The sequence below is a fragment of the Anolis carolinensis genome, chromosome 1 (genome assembly GCF_035594765.1).
Source record: "Anolis carolinensis isolate JA03-04 chromosome 1, rAnoCar3.1.pri, whole genome shotgun sequence".
Lineage (NCBI taxonomy): Eukaryota > Metazoa > Chordata > Lepidosauria > Squamata > Dactyloidae > Anolis > Anolis carolinensis.
The window spans coordinates 68,541,309-68,556,286 of NC_085841.1; the positions used below are offsets into that span (position 1 = coordinate 68,541,309).

General features: G+C 40.2%; 1 protein-coding gene across 3 annotated transcripts in view; it reads right to left on the bottom strand.

Moving 5' to 3' along the window:
- The window catches only part of LOC134297811 (uncharacterized), a 68,086-nt gene extending 53,821 nt beyond the window's left edge, over nucleotides 1-14,265 (bottom strand). Inside the window, exon 1 of one of the 3 annotated variants that reach the window (XR_010004684.1) lies at nucleotides 13,788-14,113. The gene's annotated coding sequence lies outside the window, so the exon portion shown is untranslated. Of the gene's footprint in view, nucleotides 1-10,972; nucleotides 11,490-13,787 lie in introns of those variants that run through there. The other 2 variants (XR_010004685.1, XR_010004686.1) reach the window with 2 other exon arrangements.
- Nucleotides 14,266-14,978: the final 713 nt, after the last annotated feature.

A 14,978-nucleotide genomic window follows, 5' to 3' on the forward strand; every position in this document is an offset into this window, starting at 1 on the left:
GGACTCAAAAAGATCTTGTCGTGGGTGTCTACTACAGACCTCCGAGTCAGGATGAAGGACTTGATGAAGCCTTCTGTCAACAGCTGACCAAACAGGCACAAAGAAGAGATATAGTAGTCATGGGCGATTTCAATTATCCCGATATCTGCTGGAAAACAAACTCAGCCAAGAGTACAAAGTCCAACAAATTCCTCACTTGCCTTGCAGATAATTTTATGGTCCAGAAGGTAGAAGAGGCAACAAGGGGATCAGCAACTCTTGATCTAATCTTAACAAATGTGGAAGACCTGATCAATACAGTTGAAGTGGTTGGATCCTTAGGGGCAAGTGACCATGTGCTCCTGCAGTTTGCAATACAAAGGAATGCTGAAACTAAGACAAGTCAAACACGCATTCTGGACTTTAAGAGAGCTGACTTCCAAAAAATGAAGGAATTACTGAGCGGCATTCCATGGACGCCGATATTAAAAAACAAGGGAGTTAAGGATGGATGGGAGTTTTTCAAAAGTGAAATACTCAAGGCGCAAATGCAAACAGTGCCAACAAAGAAGAAAAATAAGACAAGTGCAAAGAAGCCAGAATGGATGTCCAAAGAACTTCTAACTGAGCTAAAGCTCAAAAGTGACATGCACAAGAAGTGGAAAAGGGGAGAAATCACCAAAGAAGAATTCAAACGTATAGCCAAGATCTGTAGGGAAAAGTTTCGCAAGGCTAAAGCGCAAAATGAGCTCAGGCTTGCCAGGGACATAAAAAACAACAAAAAAGGCTTTTTTGCTTACGTTGGTAGAAAAAGGAAGAAAAAGGAGGTGATAGGGCCATTGCAAGGAGAAGATGGGGTGATGGCGACAGGGGACAGGGAAAAGGCAGAACTACTTAATGCCTTCTTTGCCTCGGTCTTCTCAGAAAAAGAAAGCCATCTTCAACCTCAGCAACACGGAATGGACGAAGGATTGGGGGAAATCCAACCCCAAATAGGGAAACAAGTTGTCCAGGAACACTTGGCCTCTCTAAACGAATTCAAGTCCCCAGGGCCAGATCAGCTACATCCAAGAGTACTGAAGGAACTAGCGGAAGTTATTTCAGAACCACTGGCAATTATTTTCGAGAGTTCTTGGAGAACGGGAGAAGTCCCAGCAGATTGGAGGAGGGCGACTGTGGTCCCTATCTTCAAGAAGGGAAAAAAGAACGACCCAAACAATTACCGTCCGGTCAGCCTCACATCAATACCAGGCAAAATTCTGGAAAAGATCATTAAGGAAGTGGTCTGCGAACACTTAGAAACAAATGCGGTCATTGCTAATAGTCAACACGGATTTACCAAAAACAAGTCATGCCAGACTAATCTGATCTCTTTTTTCGATAGAGTTACGAGTTGGGTCGATACAGGGAATGCTGTGGATGTAGCGTACCTGGATTTCAGTAAGGCCTTCGACAAAGTCCCCCACGACCTTCTGGCAAACAAACTAGTAAAATGTGGGCTAGACAAAACTACGGTTAGGTGGATCTGTAATTGGCTAAGCGAATGAACCCAAAGGGTGCTCACCAATGCGTCGTCTTCATCATGGAAAGAAGTGGCAAGTGGTGTGCCGCAGGGCTCCGTCCTGGGCCCGGTTCTGTTCAACATCTTTATTAACGACTTAGACGAAGGGTTAGAAGGCACGATCATCAAGTTTGCAGACGACACAAAACTGGGAGGGATAGCTAACAATCCAGAAGACAGGAGCAGAATTCAAAACGATCTTGACAGACTAGAGAGATGGGCCAAAACTAACAAAATGAAGTTCAACAGGGACAAATGCAAGATACTTCACTTTGGCAGAAAAAATGGAAATCAAAGATACAGAATGGGGGACGCCTGGCTTGACAGCAGTGTGTGCGAAAAAGACCTTGGAGTCCTTGTGGACAACAAGTTAAACATGAGCCAACAATGTGATGCGGCTGCTAAAAAAGCCAACGGGATTCTGGCCTGCATCAATAGGGGAATAGCGTCTAGATCCAGGGAAGTTATGCTCCCCCTCTATTCTGCCTTGGTCAGACCACACCTGGAATACTGTGTCCAATTTTGGGCACCACAGTTGAAGGGAGATGTTGACAAGCTGGAAAGCGTCCAGAGGAGGGCGACTAAAATGATTAAGGGTCTGGAGAACAAGCCCTATGAGGAGCGGCTTAAAGAGCTGGGCATGTTTAGCCTGCAGAAGAGAAGGCTGAGAGGAGACATGATAGCCATGTACAAATACGTGAAGGGAAGTCATAGGGAAGAGGGAGCAAGCTTGTTTTCTGCTGCCCTGCAGACTAGGACACGGAACAATGGCTTCAAACTACAGGAAAGGAGATTCCACCTGAACATCAGGAAGAACTTCCTCACTGTGAGAGCTGTTCGACAGTGGAACTCTCTCCCCGGGGCCGTGGTGGAGGCTCCTTCCTTGGAGGCTTTTAAGCAGAGGCTGGATGGCCATCTGTCGGGGGTGCTTTGAATGCGATTTCCTGCTTCTTAGCAGGGGGTTGGACTAGATGGCCCATGTGGTCTCTTCCAACTCTACTATTCTATGATTCTATGATTCTATGATTCTAAAATAACATTGCGGCATTTTGATCTGACAAATAATGGTCTGCTCAGCTATTCATGAAATCAGTGCAGCCAAACAAATAGAATGACATCTACAATGCAAGTATGTTTACCCAGAAATATATCTTTTCAGTGGGGATACTAAGTAAATGTACTAAGGAATTAAACCCAAGGGCATTTATCTGGGTAATCCAATTAAATTCATCTATATAGAAATATCTCCCTGAAATTATTAAATTATAAGAGCAAGTAGGTATGTATAGGTTTCCTCCCTTAATTATGCCAATTAAATGTATCAAAATATGTTTTCAGTGCTTAGTGAATCTTATGTTATTTCATGTAGCCATTTTCACTTTCAAAATAGATGCTGCAATAAAACAACAGTATATATTATGACTGGTGTTCAGTATTGCTGTTGGAGATTTGTAACTTAATGTTCACCCTCCCCGAAGCAGCATTTTGTGGGGAAAGAGATGATTTTTCACTTGAAAAAAAATAAATATATTCCATGGGTCAGACAAAAATTCTGACCTATACAAAATCCTTTGAGTCCTATATGTGTGGAGCCATATGGGACTCAAAGGAATCCCTTGAAACCAAGAGATGCCTTTTTAAAAGCCTGATGGAGGCAGTTTCATTCCAAAAAACAAAGACTGAATGAGGAACAATGATATCGTTGAGTCACTGGCCATGAAGTCTGGAGAATTTGGAGAATGGCAGATTAAAAACTTTCCTAAACTCTATCAGACTCTCTCTGATCTTTTCCACACTGCCCCAATATCCCAGTATCTGATCCCAGATTATGATCCCAGGTTGTCTCACAGTGAGGACTCATATAATCCAGTTTAAAGCAAATTATCTGGGATCAGATCCTGGGATATAGGGCAGTGTGGAAGGGGCCTAAATCTCTCCAGTTCTTCGTACAGACCTTTTCATTAGATTCCCATTGTGAAACCTCTTTCCTCTTTATAGGATTATATATTGTGCACACAGATTATTGGTGCTGTTGAAAACAAATGCTTTATAATATTTTCAAATAATATTAATATTCAGTATGCAGAATGCTAATATTGTAATTACTGGTTTGCCTTTGTCAACCCTAGCTCTTTTTGCGGTCTTGCCATTTAAAGTTATTGTTCACCCACCATAGCTAATTCCCTTTGATAAGGTTCATAGTGAACGCCGCTTCCTGGTTTTTATTGTTCCAGTCCTGTGGACAATGAATTCCAATGTAAAAGAACACCAGAGAACATTCATGTGCAAGTAAACTTCTCAAGAAGAGAAATCTAGTTTCTGCTAGTATTTCTAAAGGTAGAAGCTCCCACAATAACAAATATATACTGATGGTACAAATGTACCAGAGTGTCTCTTGACAAGAACCTATAATTGAACAAAATGGGAAATCAATGTTGACAGCTAGAACAAAATATCCAGCTTAGGTAAAACTGAGAGAAATTGTTTTAAGTTTCTCATTCCACCGCATCTTGTCTTTTCTCAGTTTATTTTTCTTCTCACGCATCATAGATGATAAAAGCAGAGATTACAAAACTGATGTTGCCACATCCTGAACCAAACTTGGTCAATTTTGAACAATCATGATGATGCCTGTGTTCAATTGGATGTGGAGTGGGTTCAGATTGGTCTGGTTCAAAAGTAATTTGAACTGATTCAGCAACATGGATAACAAACTTCAGTAAAATAAATCAAAGACAGTGGGGTTCCAAAATGCTAAGCATCATGTAGGAAAAACCTCAGAGAGGGTAGTTGGATTTTGTTCATAGACAGCTCTAACGTCCAGTCCTGAAGAGAAATCCCAGCATTACTCTCCAACTATATTGCTTGAAAGTATGACAGTTAAAAGCATATAATACTGTATTTCTTCAGTTCTAAGATTCACTGTTTCCTTTATAAACATAAAAATGATGTGCATCTTGCAATCAACGGCATGTTATAATTAAAGAAATACGGGAAGTTATATTTCTTTATTTTGTGTTTTCTACACAATGGCAGACATTTTTGGAAGAAGGTGCTGACAAAGTTTGGTGGCAAATTTGCATTTATGTTGGTTAATGTGCTGTGTGACTCACCAGGCAGTATTCTTGTAGTTCCAGTTGGGAACACAACACAGCGCTGATGGTTCATTTGGCTATGGCAGTTTGCTGTCTTCTTCTTCCCAGGAGCTGCACTATGCATCTGCATGCAGAATCTTGCAGATCTGGGGGAAGTAGGATCTAACAGCCAATAAATCTAAACGTCATTTGAGTCATTGACTGGTGGGCCTGGCCAGAGCAACCTGGATGGGGCTTTTCACTGTGGTCAGACATGTAGGGGCTATAATTCCCTCTCCTGCACCTGCTCGGCAGTCTCCTTTGCACATTGTCTCAGTCACCTGTAAATGTCTGCTTTTAGTTTCATATTCACTAACAAAAATGAATAACTTTACTGTTTTTCATCTTGCAATAAGAAAAATATTGAAAAATGAGCAGGATTTTAAAAATACATATTCTTTGCAAAACATGTATTTTATGCAGTAAATATGTTTTTTAATGTAGGAAATTTTGTACAAGCATTTTAATTTGTTTGTAGAAAATGCCTTTTCTGTGCAAAAGCCTATTTTTTCACACATAATAATCCTTGAATTGTGAAGATTCTATCTTGCCAGAATATCCAGATGCTTCAGAAACTCTTTATATATGTCAATTTTTCAAATAGTCTTTCCATCCCGATTACTCAGTCCTCCACCCTTTGCTCCCGCACTACCCTGTCATCACAATTTCTTTCTGTGCAAAGAGCATATGGTCTGGAAAATGTATAAATAAAAATGATAGGATTCAAACAAAATCTAACACTTTTCTATCATCCATTTGGCTCTCATGACCTTTTAATGCTGTTTACACTAAAAGAGTTAGAGGCGAAGAAAAGAACAACTTGTGTCCTTGAAGTTAGAGAACAAACTATTTTTTTGGGGAAAAATATTGTCAATAAGAAACCACTATGTGCTTTTATCTTTCTTCAGGTTTTAATCCTCCTGTTTCCGACATCAGTTTACTGTTAGGAGGTCTATAAGACCAATTTTCTATAGCCTTGTTTTATTTTTATGTCAACATTTTGTTCCTTCTGGAGGTCAGGGAGGCTATTCAATTCTCCTTCAAGTTCCGAGATTGTCTTTGCTTCCTTTTTTACTGTTGGTGTAATTTAGAAACAAATATCTCTCTGCTTAACTGAGGACATATTTACAGACAGTCTAATCTTACCTACACAAAGAACTCTGAAAGGAACTATTTATAGGCAAGGTAGTTAATTATAAATTCAACCATGACAATATAGAGAGGCTATCTAATTTATTTATTTATTTATTTATTTTATATACCGCTCTTCTTTCCCAGGAGACCCAGGAATTCAGTGCTCACTTCCAACAGTTTGGGCTGTGATCTTCATACTGGAGAGACATAGGTGCTAAGGTTTTCTCAAGATCCACTGTATTTTCAAATGGGGAACGTTCCAATTGCTTTTTTATTCTCAGGGGGTCCAATGTGATTAGGAATGTGATTAAGTGGGAGTCTGCACCAGCTGATAATTCTGAAGTCAGCCTGGAGCAGATATTTCCCAGACTGGCCCTTGAGGTAGCCACACTCACCTTGCTAAACTCTCTGTAGCAGTGGGTAGGTGTCCATCCAGCAGAGCCAAGACTACATATTCCCACCTTCTTCCTGTCTATGTAGACACCTCTATTGATGTCCAAATGGAGTGCCTGTGATGACCACGAACTCACATGTAGCTCCGTGACTCACTGGGAGTGACCATGATAGCAATATGAATGCACTGATTAGCTCAGGTGAAAGGGGATGTGTCTCATGTGGACAGTAAAACAGATCTAAATGGGACTCGATCCTGCTCTCCACATTGCCCCAAAGCACCCACAGGATACTCTGAACTTTCAAGCAAATTCAGCTCTATTTGAAGCAGTTAATAACACATAATAAATCCCAAGAGTCCAGGAATATTCTGAAGACAACCAAGGTGAGTCCACATTTTCATACCTGTATACAACAGAGCTAACTTCATAGGCAGCAGATCTTCACCTCAAACCTTCTGAAGGTGATCTGATGTTTAACACATGCATACCACCACGCATTTTCTTGCATACTCTGTAAAAAACCTATTTGCCTTATGATTGCCCCCCGCCTCTGGAACTCCCTCCCCAAAGAAATAAAAATTGCTCCCTCTCTCCTCTCCTTTAAAAAAATTGTGAAAATCCATCTATGCGCCCTAGCCAATGCAGAGGAGGAGGACTAGAACATCTTAATATATAACCTCTCTTGGATACTAGAAACCCACCCTGGCTCTGTTAGCTGCTGGAAACCATTCTATACTTTTAATGCATTTTAGTTGTTTAGATTTTATTATGTTGCAAATGTGTTTGATGAGATTTATTATGTTTATTTAAGTACTTATTTTATAAGTTTATATTGATGTTGTTTTACTTATTGTTTTTGTTTGTCTGTTTTTTATTATGGCATTGAAAGTTTGCCACTTTTTATTTGGAAACCACCCTGAGTCCCCCTGGGGAGATCGGACGGATTATAAATTATTATTATTATTATTATTATTATTATTATTATTATTATTATTATTATTATTTAAAAAATCCTTGGTAGAGACATCCCATATACAAATTAATATGTTTACATGTGCTTCTCCTGTAGAGATACAGTTGTGTGTGTGTGTGTGTGTGTGTGTGTTTGTGTGTGTGTATTGCCTAAAAAAATGCATTGCAAATATATGTTATATATATATATAATATATTTTATATATATATATATATATATATATATATATATATATATATATATAACCAAGCACATTCCAGTTTGCAAACTAGAATTAAGAATTCAAGAGAGCATGGGGGAAAACTTTTTTTCATGCTGCAACTTTCAAAATCTCCTCCCTCAACCAGTATAGTTGGTGGACAAGCTGCTGTGAGATTCTGGGAAATGTAGCCCCCAAAAGTAACTTTTGCAACCATTGTAATTTAATACATTTATGTTAAATGCAAGACAAACTAAATTCTTCCCCATCCCCATTTTGTAAAGTATCTGTGTGTGGAGGCTGGTAAAATCACCAATGACATGCCCATTTGTTTCCCATCCAAACAAGAGCTTTGTATCAAAAATGACAAGTGGAAATAAAAGCATGCAGTGTGGCAAACAGGAGGATATACATAATCCTCAGCTACTCAATTATCTTCATTGGCCACAGGGCCTGTACAACCCCCCTCCCTCCCAATTCCTTTTGAAGGGATCTGTTAATCAAAACAAAAATACCCTGACAGAGTCAGTGGCATCAGCAGCAACACAGCCGAGCATGAAACCGATGCAGGGCGGAGAGGAGGTTGGGAGAGCTTTAGTCTCTAAAACCTCCCTACAGAAATCTGCCCTACCTCAGCATTTACCAGTTCCTCTGCCTTATTGTCTAGTTAGAATGGAAATAGTGAGGATTTTACTCTCACTCACTTGATGACAGGGATGACAATGTCAACTGACGGCAGTTTTCATAAGCCTAAAAAAGCTGCCCTGGGGTAAGCAACACTGAGACCAATCAGATTTAGAATTTAATATTTCCTGCCTCAAAAAGGGATAAAGAGGAGAAAGGAGAGAGAGAAAGGAAGGAAGAGGAGAGCTAGAGTTGAAATTAGATTGCTGTCACAGAGAGGGGAATATGCCAGTAAGCATATGTACACACAAGCACATATACACATAAAAACATGCACATCATTTGTGAAACAAGGAACAAAAAGCTATAGTCTAAATGCCATCTCTCAATGTCAAGATAAAGATTTAACACAAATCCTGCTTACAGTGCCTCACAGTTATATCTACCTCGAAATCATTCAACGAGACAGCTCTGTTTTTGCCCTTCTCTTTCTAAGTGTTTTGCACTTGCTCTAGCCAATCTTTCTTTCTGCCATCCCTTGCATTAATCTTGGCTCTTTTCTTTAGATTTCCGGCAGTGTTTCTAACCTACTTCTGGAAAATCACATATTTTTCTCTTTTTTTATTTCTTTCACCCTCCAGTAGCATTTCCCCACCCCCTTCAGTTTGCTTGGATATTCAAGTGAAAGAATCATTTGACTGTTTTCAGTATCTTGCTTGCAAAGTGTTACTTGGAAAGATTTATACCAGCCTCAAATTGGTGTGAGTTTCAAATTGTTCCCTGCCAGCAGGTAAGATTGAAAATGAAGGTTTGAGCTGTTGACTTCACCACAGTTCCACATTTTCTATACCATAATATAAAGTGGGATTTTCATGAATGTTCTTATTTCTTTAAAATGACCAAACCAATCATCTAGCACAGCCTTTCTAATCCTTTGCCTTTATCTCATGTGTTGGACTGTGTTACTGCTGTTGATGTGGAAGTTATGGTACAATACAAGTGGGGGCAACAAGTTGAGATCTATTTCTCTAAAGAAAAACCCACCCAAATTGGATTCAAGGTACCATCTGAGCTTTTTGATATATACATTAAAGCATTTGGCTACTTTTATGAGAACAACAAAACTGCAAGAATAAGAATGCCATACCATGTTTCCTAAGATAAATTAACTTTGTAAGTATATAAACATATTTAAGGGTGTATTCTTTTTCAATTATTATTTAGTGAAACTCCTTAGTCAAAGACCGATATAATAAAAAGATGACTGTAAAATCATAAAATAATCTTCTGATTTTCACTCCATTTGTCATAGGCATGTATAATAAGAGCTATTTTGTTTTTTGTCACTGAGAATTGTTAGATGTGATATAACATCTTGTATTTGACTGATATGACAACATATCATATATTCATCATCAGTTCATTTACTTCAGATCAAGACCACCTACCAGCCCAGAGAACCTGGATTCCCAGCTTTACATTATTTTTAATGTGTACTCATACTACAGAATAAAAAGCCTTTGGTATGGTTTTATGAATAACTCCTCCCAAAATCATGAAATGATTCTTCACCCACACCTTATATCTTACTTTCTCTGGTGCACATAACAATGGCATCTAGCTTTTTCCCCTCAATTTTTTGTCTCAGATGTGGCAAATTGAAGACCACTATGAACCTCATCACATTGATGAGGTCCTCCATGCTGATTTGCCACCCATCACACATGGGGAAGCATCACTGGGTGGCTTTTCCCCATGGCAGCCCATTGTTCCAAATGAGACACAGTGTTGGCAGCCCAGTAGAGCAACAGAGCCCCACCAGAGATGAGGCTATGTCATATGATGGGTGGTGTGGGTCTTCATAGCTTAACTGGGATGGCAACGTCCTAGGATGCTAAAAATTTGTCATGTGGTGAGGTCATAGGTGACAATTTCAATTCTTTTAATGACAGATAATAAGCTTTGAGGTCCCATTTTAGTGAAGATTTTACTTTTACAACAGCAGTTGGTCTGGCTCTTTAGGTTACAGTACAGTTTATCCAATCTAGCCAGATGAATTAGACTGAAGCACTGTGGGATTTGGTCTGCCATCCCTTGACATCTCTTAATTGCATGGCAGGGGGTTGGACTGGATGGCCCTTGGAGTCTCTTTCAAAATGTATGGTTCTATGATTCTACATTTGAAGGCCGTGTTCTTGGCAATGTACACACTCCTAAATTATCCCAATTCCTGCTCTGGAGTAGGAAATGGGGCCCTTTGAGATGCCGCCACCCACTGAGTGAGTGAGTGACTCGTTGAGAAGTTACTGAGGGACTTAACTCACTTTTTTCACTTATGGCTATGCAGTGACTTTCCTTCTGTCTAACCTTGTGGGAGATGAGAATCTTATATGCATATGCACTAAGCAAGACACATAAAATGATTATGACAGATGATTTTTTTAAAAAAAGCTTGTTCTAAGCAAGCAATCTAAATTAGCAAAAGGGTGCCTTTATACAGAGGCAACTTCCTTCAGGAGAAGTTACAAAACAGACTAGGTTATTTTCAGCTAATGCTAAAAATAAATATTAACTCCTAAAGTAGCTAACTAAACATTCCCAGATGAGAAAGCTGGGAATCTGGAGGTCTTCACCAGTCTACAATCAAGCTTTCTCTAGGTGAGACAGAACTACTCTCTCCCTCTTTCCCTCCCTCCCTCTTTCCCTCCCTCTCTCCTTCTCCTCCTCCTTCTGTCCACATTGCACTCCTGAAGTTGTATAGCATCTCACCTAGAAGCATCCTCAAAGCTTTATAACTTCATGTCAATTCATAGACTTTGATGGGCAATTGTCTCTTGTCTTTGATGCTTCCCTGTGATGCCATTCCCAACAACTTGTAACTTAACTGGGCAAAAAAATATTTACACTTCATTTACCTATAGAGAAACCATACCCATCAGCTGTATTCCCTAGATAATGAGAGCTCATACTTACAGCAATAAGACCCCATATGAAAGTTCAGGGATGAATAAGCCTAAGTGAGCCAAATTCACAATGTATGACTGCCATTGGCTTCAAGATGATTAAGCCACTTCCATCCTTTGACAGATTGTGTCATTGCTGCCTTCCAGCTACAATTAAACAGCAACAAAGTTTTGTTATTGGCTGTTTTTTATCTGCAAATCCCCTTCCCGTATTCATTGAAAGTCCTTTTTCTTTCTTGCAACCCAATAAACTCTCCCAGACCAGACCCAACTTCATAGCTCACAAATGCTTTGGATTAGGACCCCATAATCCCTTTGGTCCCCCAAGTGTTTCAGAATACAGCTCCCATAATTTCTGACAATTCTCTAAACTGGCTGTGGTTCTGGGAATTGAAGTCCCAAATATTTGGAAGACCAAAGATTGGGAAACACTGAGGACCCATACAGACAGGACCCATAATGTAGGAACTCCCGTGGTTTTATTGGAGACATCCAAATGATGTCTCCAGTAAAACCAAATTGATTTGGGACTGAGTAGGAAAACTCTGCTTTGTCCTGAATTAATTATGCACTGAATTAGACCTATGTCTTCCTGAAAGACCCACGTTTATTCCGGTATGGGCCCTGTGGGGACCACCCTCTTGGGTTTTCCAGGCTGAATCAGCCCAGAATACCCAGAGGGTTGTAGCCTCCTCCCCAAAACCCTTTATAAAACCCCTAAAAATAAAACAAACTTATCTGGCCACCATTAACAGGCTGCTGGAGTCCTCCTGGCACATAGAAATGACATGCCAGGAGAAGGGAGGGTGAGGAGGAAAATCGCCCCTTGCCCCCTCCCCTGGTGCATCATTTCTAGGAGGATACTGGCTGCAGTTTAACGGTGGCCAGGTGAGCAATGTTTTATTTTTAGCCCTTTTCTGGGGGACTTTATTTGATGTCTGGGTGCCCTGCCAGAAGGACTGGCAGGGCATCTAGACACCCCCCTCCAGGAAAGCATGGGTTTTGGAGGGAGGTGTGGGGATTTTAACCCATGCCCAACCAGGTTTCTTAAACCCAGTAGGGCACATGCTAAAGCCTTGTGTGGAGTTGGCCTGAATTAGAGTAAACAGATTGCCTCTTCAAGTAAATGAGATGCCTTATCTCTCTTACCAATGGGAGTGGGAGAGATATGTCAGAGTAATTGCAGCGCAGCAGTAGTTGGATGGAGTCAGTGGAACGCAGAACAAAGTGACATCCAGAGACTTTGGTAAAACTATATACAAAGTTTTACTGACCTCGGTAATAATCAAGACAAACAGACTTGCAGACAATAGACACAGGACTTAACACCTAGGCAGACAGCACTCAACTCAACTCAGAGCAGAACAGAACAGATCTGATGCAATCAGTAATGCATACACACTTGTGTCTGGACACTCCCCAGCTCCAGCCACACATCAAGGTCATCACAGCTTCTCAGTAATTAACTATTTCCAGACTATAGTACACTCTGGCTGATGCAGTCAGTATGCAATACAGGCAAGTCACAAATTTCATTTAAACACTACCAATACACAAATCCCACATTAACAAGATAAACCCTTTACCAAGATCCAGCAATTAGTTGTGCATATCAATGGAAAAGGCCATACAGTTACTAGATTCCCACATAATTCTTTGAAGATACCCTTCACATCAAAAGCATACTGTTGTTATTAATAAGGAATGCCAATATGTCTTTGTTTCAATTTCTAGATCAAATTCATTCAGATCTGTATTCATATTTGAATTAATCTCTCCCCCCCCCCTAATTAACAGCATGCTAAGAGGAAGTTGCAGAAATGCTTGGCTGCCTTTGTTTCTGTCCAGGCATTTCTAAAGTCTTGCCTCAAAGCACCATGGGGATGGAATGACAGCCAAAAGTATGGAAGAGCCATTTGAATGGGCTTGTCTTTCACAGAGCCAAAACATTTAAACAGACACCCTGAAAAAGAAATGTGATCTTGCTGACCATTACATTAAAAGCAAGAAAAGGGAATTGTTTTCAACATGTTAGATCTGAGGTCAGAAGTCACTAACATGGTTTTTTTTCTATCATGAATCTTGCCTTATTCATTTCTCAGCAAACTCCAGATAATCTTCTTTGAAAAATGATGTTCCATTTTATGGCTTCTTTATAAGCAGTCATCGTTTTTGGCTTTTGGTAGCTTGATGTGTGAATCTCTAGTTATATTCATATTGGTTGTCATTGTGTAGGCTTTCTCAGCAGCATTTCCGCTGACACCCAAATCAGCATTCAGACGAAAACCCCAACATATTCATAGTAAGTCCCAATGATTCACTCTGTAATTTAGTTTTTACTAACCAATCATCCTTCCAGTATAAAGCAAAGTTGGAGGTGAGAAAGAAGGCAAACTCCAAATTAGAAAATAAGATGTCATCTTTTTTCAAACATGGAGAGGAAAAAAAATCTCAGTTGTTTTAGAGATTAATAACACATTCATCTCAACACAGGTTTTCTATTTTTCACTGACTTTCATTAAATAGGAAATCTATCTGGATGATTTTTTAAAATGATATTTCCTTCATCCCTTTTTAATCCTCCTGTCATTCCAATCGTCATTCAACACAGCCCTTGCCTTGACTGCCGCAGTTGTAGCTGTGGCTGTGTCCTAATGAAAAAAGATGTTTAAAATATTACCATAACCTCAGAGGCATGAGGAAAAGGCCCTTATTAGAATTCGGGACCTACAGCTGGAACCTTCAGCTCAGGGTGGGAGATAAAGTTTACTATTGTTAGCTCACAAGTAGCTCAGACTTCCTGGCAACTGAAATGAATTACTCACCTCCTTTATGCTGGGCTTCAGAAACAGTTCACTGTTTTGCAACAAAAAAGGCATTCAGGCAGGGAAAGATGGCCTCCCTAGGCTCTGAAAAGCTAGCTTTAAGACAGTGAATGGACACTGGAGCCTCCCAAGTGAATGACCACTGTGGGAAAGGGGAATTATGTCAGCCCAAATGCATTTCCAGCTATTTCGTGCCACTTTTTCAGGCTTCTCTCTCCCCCTTTTGCTCTCCTGCTCTCTTTCTCCCCTTCTCTGTGCTCCCTTCCTGTTCTTTAAAGACCTTTAAAAAAAGTTTAGATGGACTCAGATCAACACCAATGCCTCATTTTCACATTATTGCCATGGCAACGCACTCTGACACACGCTTATTTTTGCTTGTGTCTTTTAATGAGAAAAGAAAAAGAAAGCCTGAAAGAAAGGGAGAATGAGATTTTGGCACTATTTGCTGGAACGGGAGCTGAGCGGAACGAAGAGCATGAGGAGCAGAGCTGGCAGCAGGAATTTAGGAGGAAAGGGGCAGCTTTTGAAACACAAATGTGTAATCCTTTACACTTCTGAAAAGCTCAGCACTTCTAAAGGCCTACTGAGGACCTGGAATCATGCCTTTTCAGCCACACTGGATCAGCGCCTTGGGAAACAATCAATTCTGCTTTATAAAAAGCTTTTGGAGTCCTTTCTGTATTTGAACATTTCAACCAATGAGGAAAACAATTGCTAAATTTATTAGTAATGAAGACTCCAACAAGTTGGGAGCACTGTCATCTTATTCACCTTTCTAACAGGGTCACACATACCTTCCCAGGTCTTTTTACCATGTTCTCCACACAACTGTAGTGTGTCTGTTAAGAGGACTCTGTACAACACTGGCTGGATACTATGAATTGTGAAGTGAAAGCGTTCATTCCATCTCCTTACCTCATGTAAGCGATACAGTGAGACTTTCAACCATGATCTCCAGGCTTCTCACACGCCCAGAATAGTCCTCATGTTTTCTTCCTTGCCTTTTAACAAAATGCTCACTGTTTGTGCCAGCAGAGATTCACAGGTACAGCTGAGCCAGACCTGAAGTAAAATCAAGTCAGGGCAAACCTGAAAGTTCAGTGCTGAAGCTGAGTGGCCATTCCTTGGCCTGAACTACAGTCTAGCACAGAGGCATTGTGTTAGGCTTTTCCCACAGAGGGTGATGATATA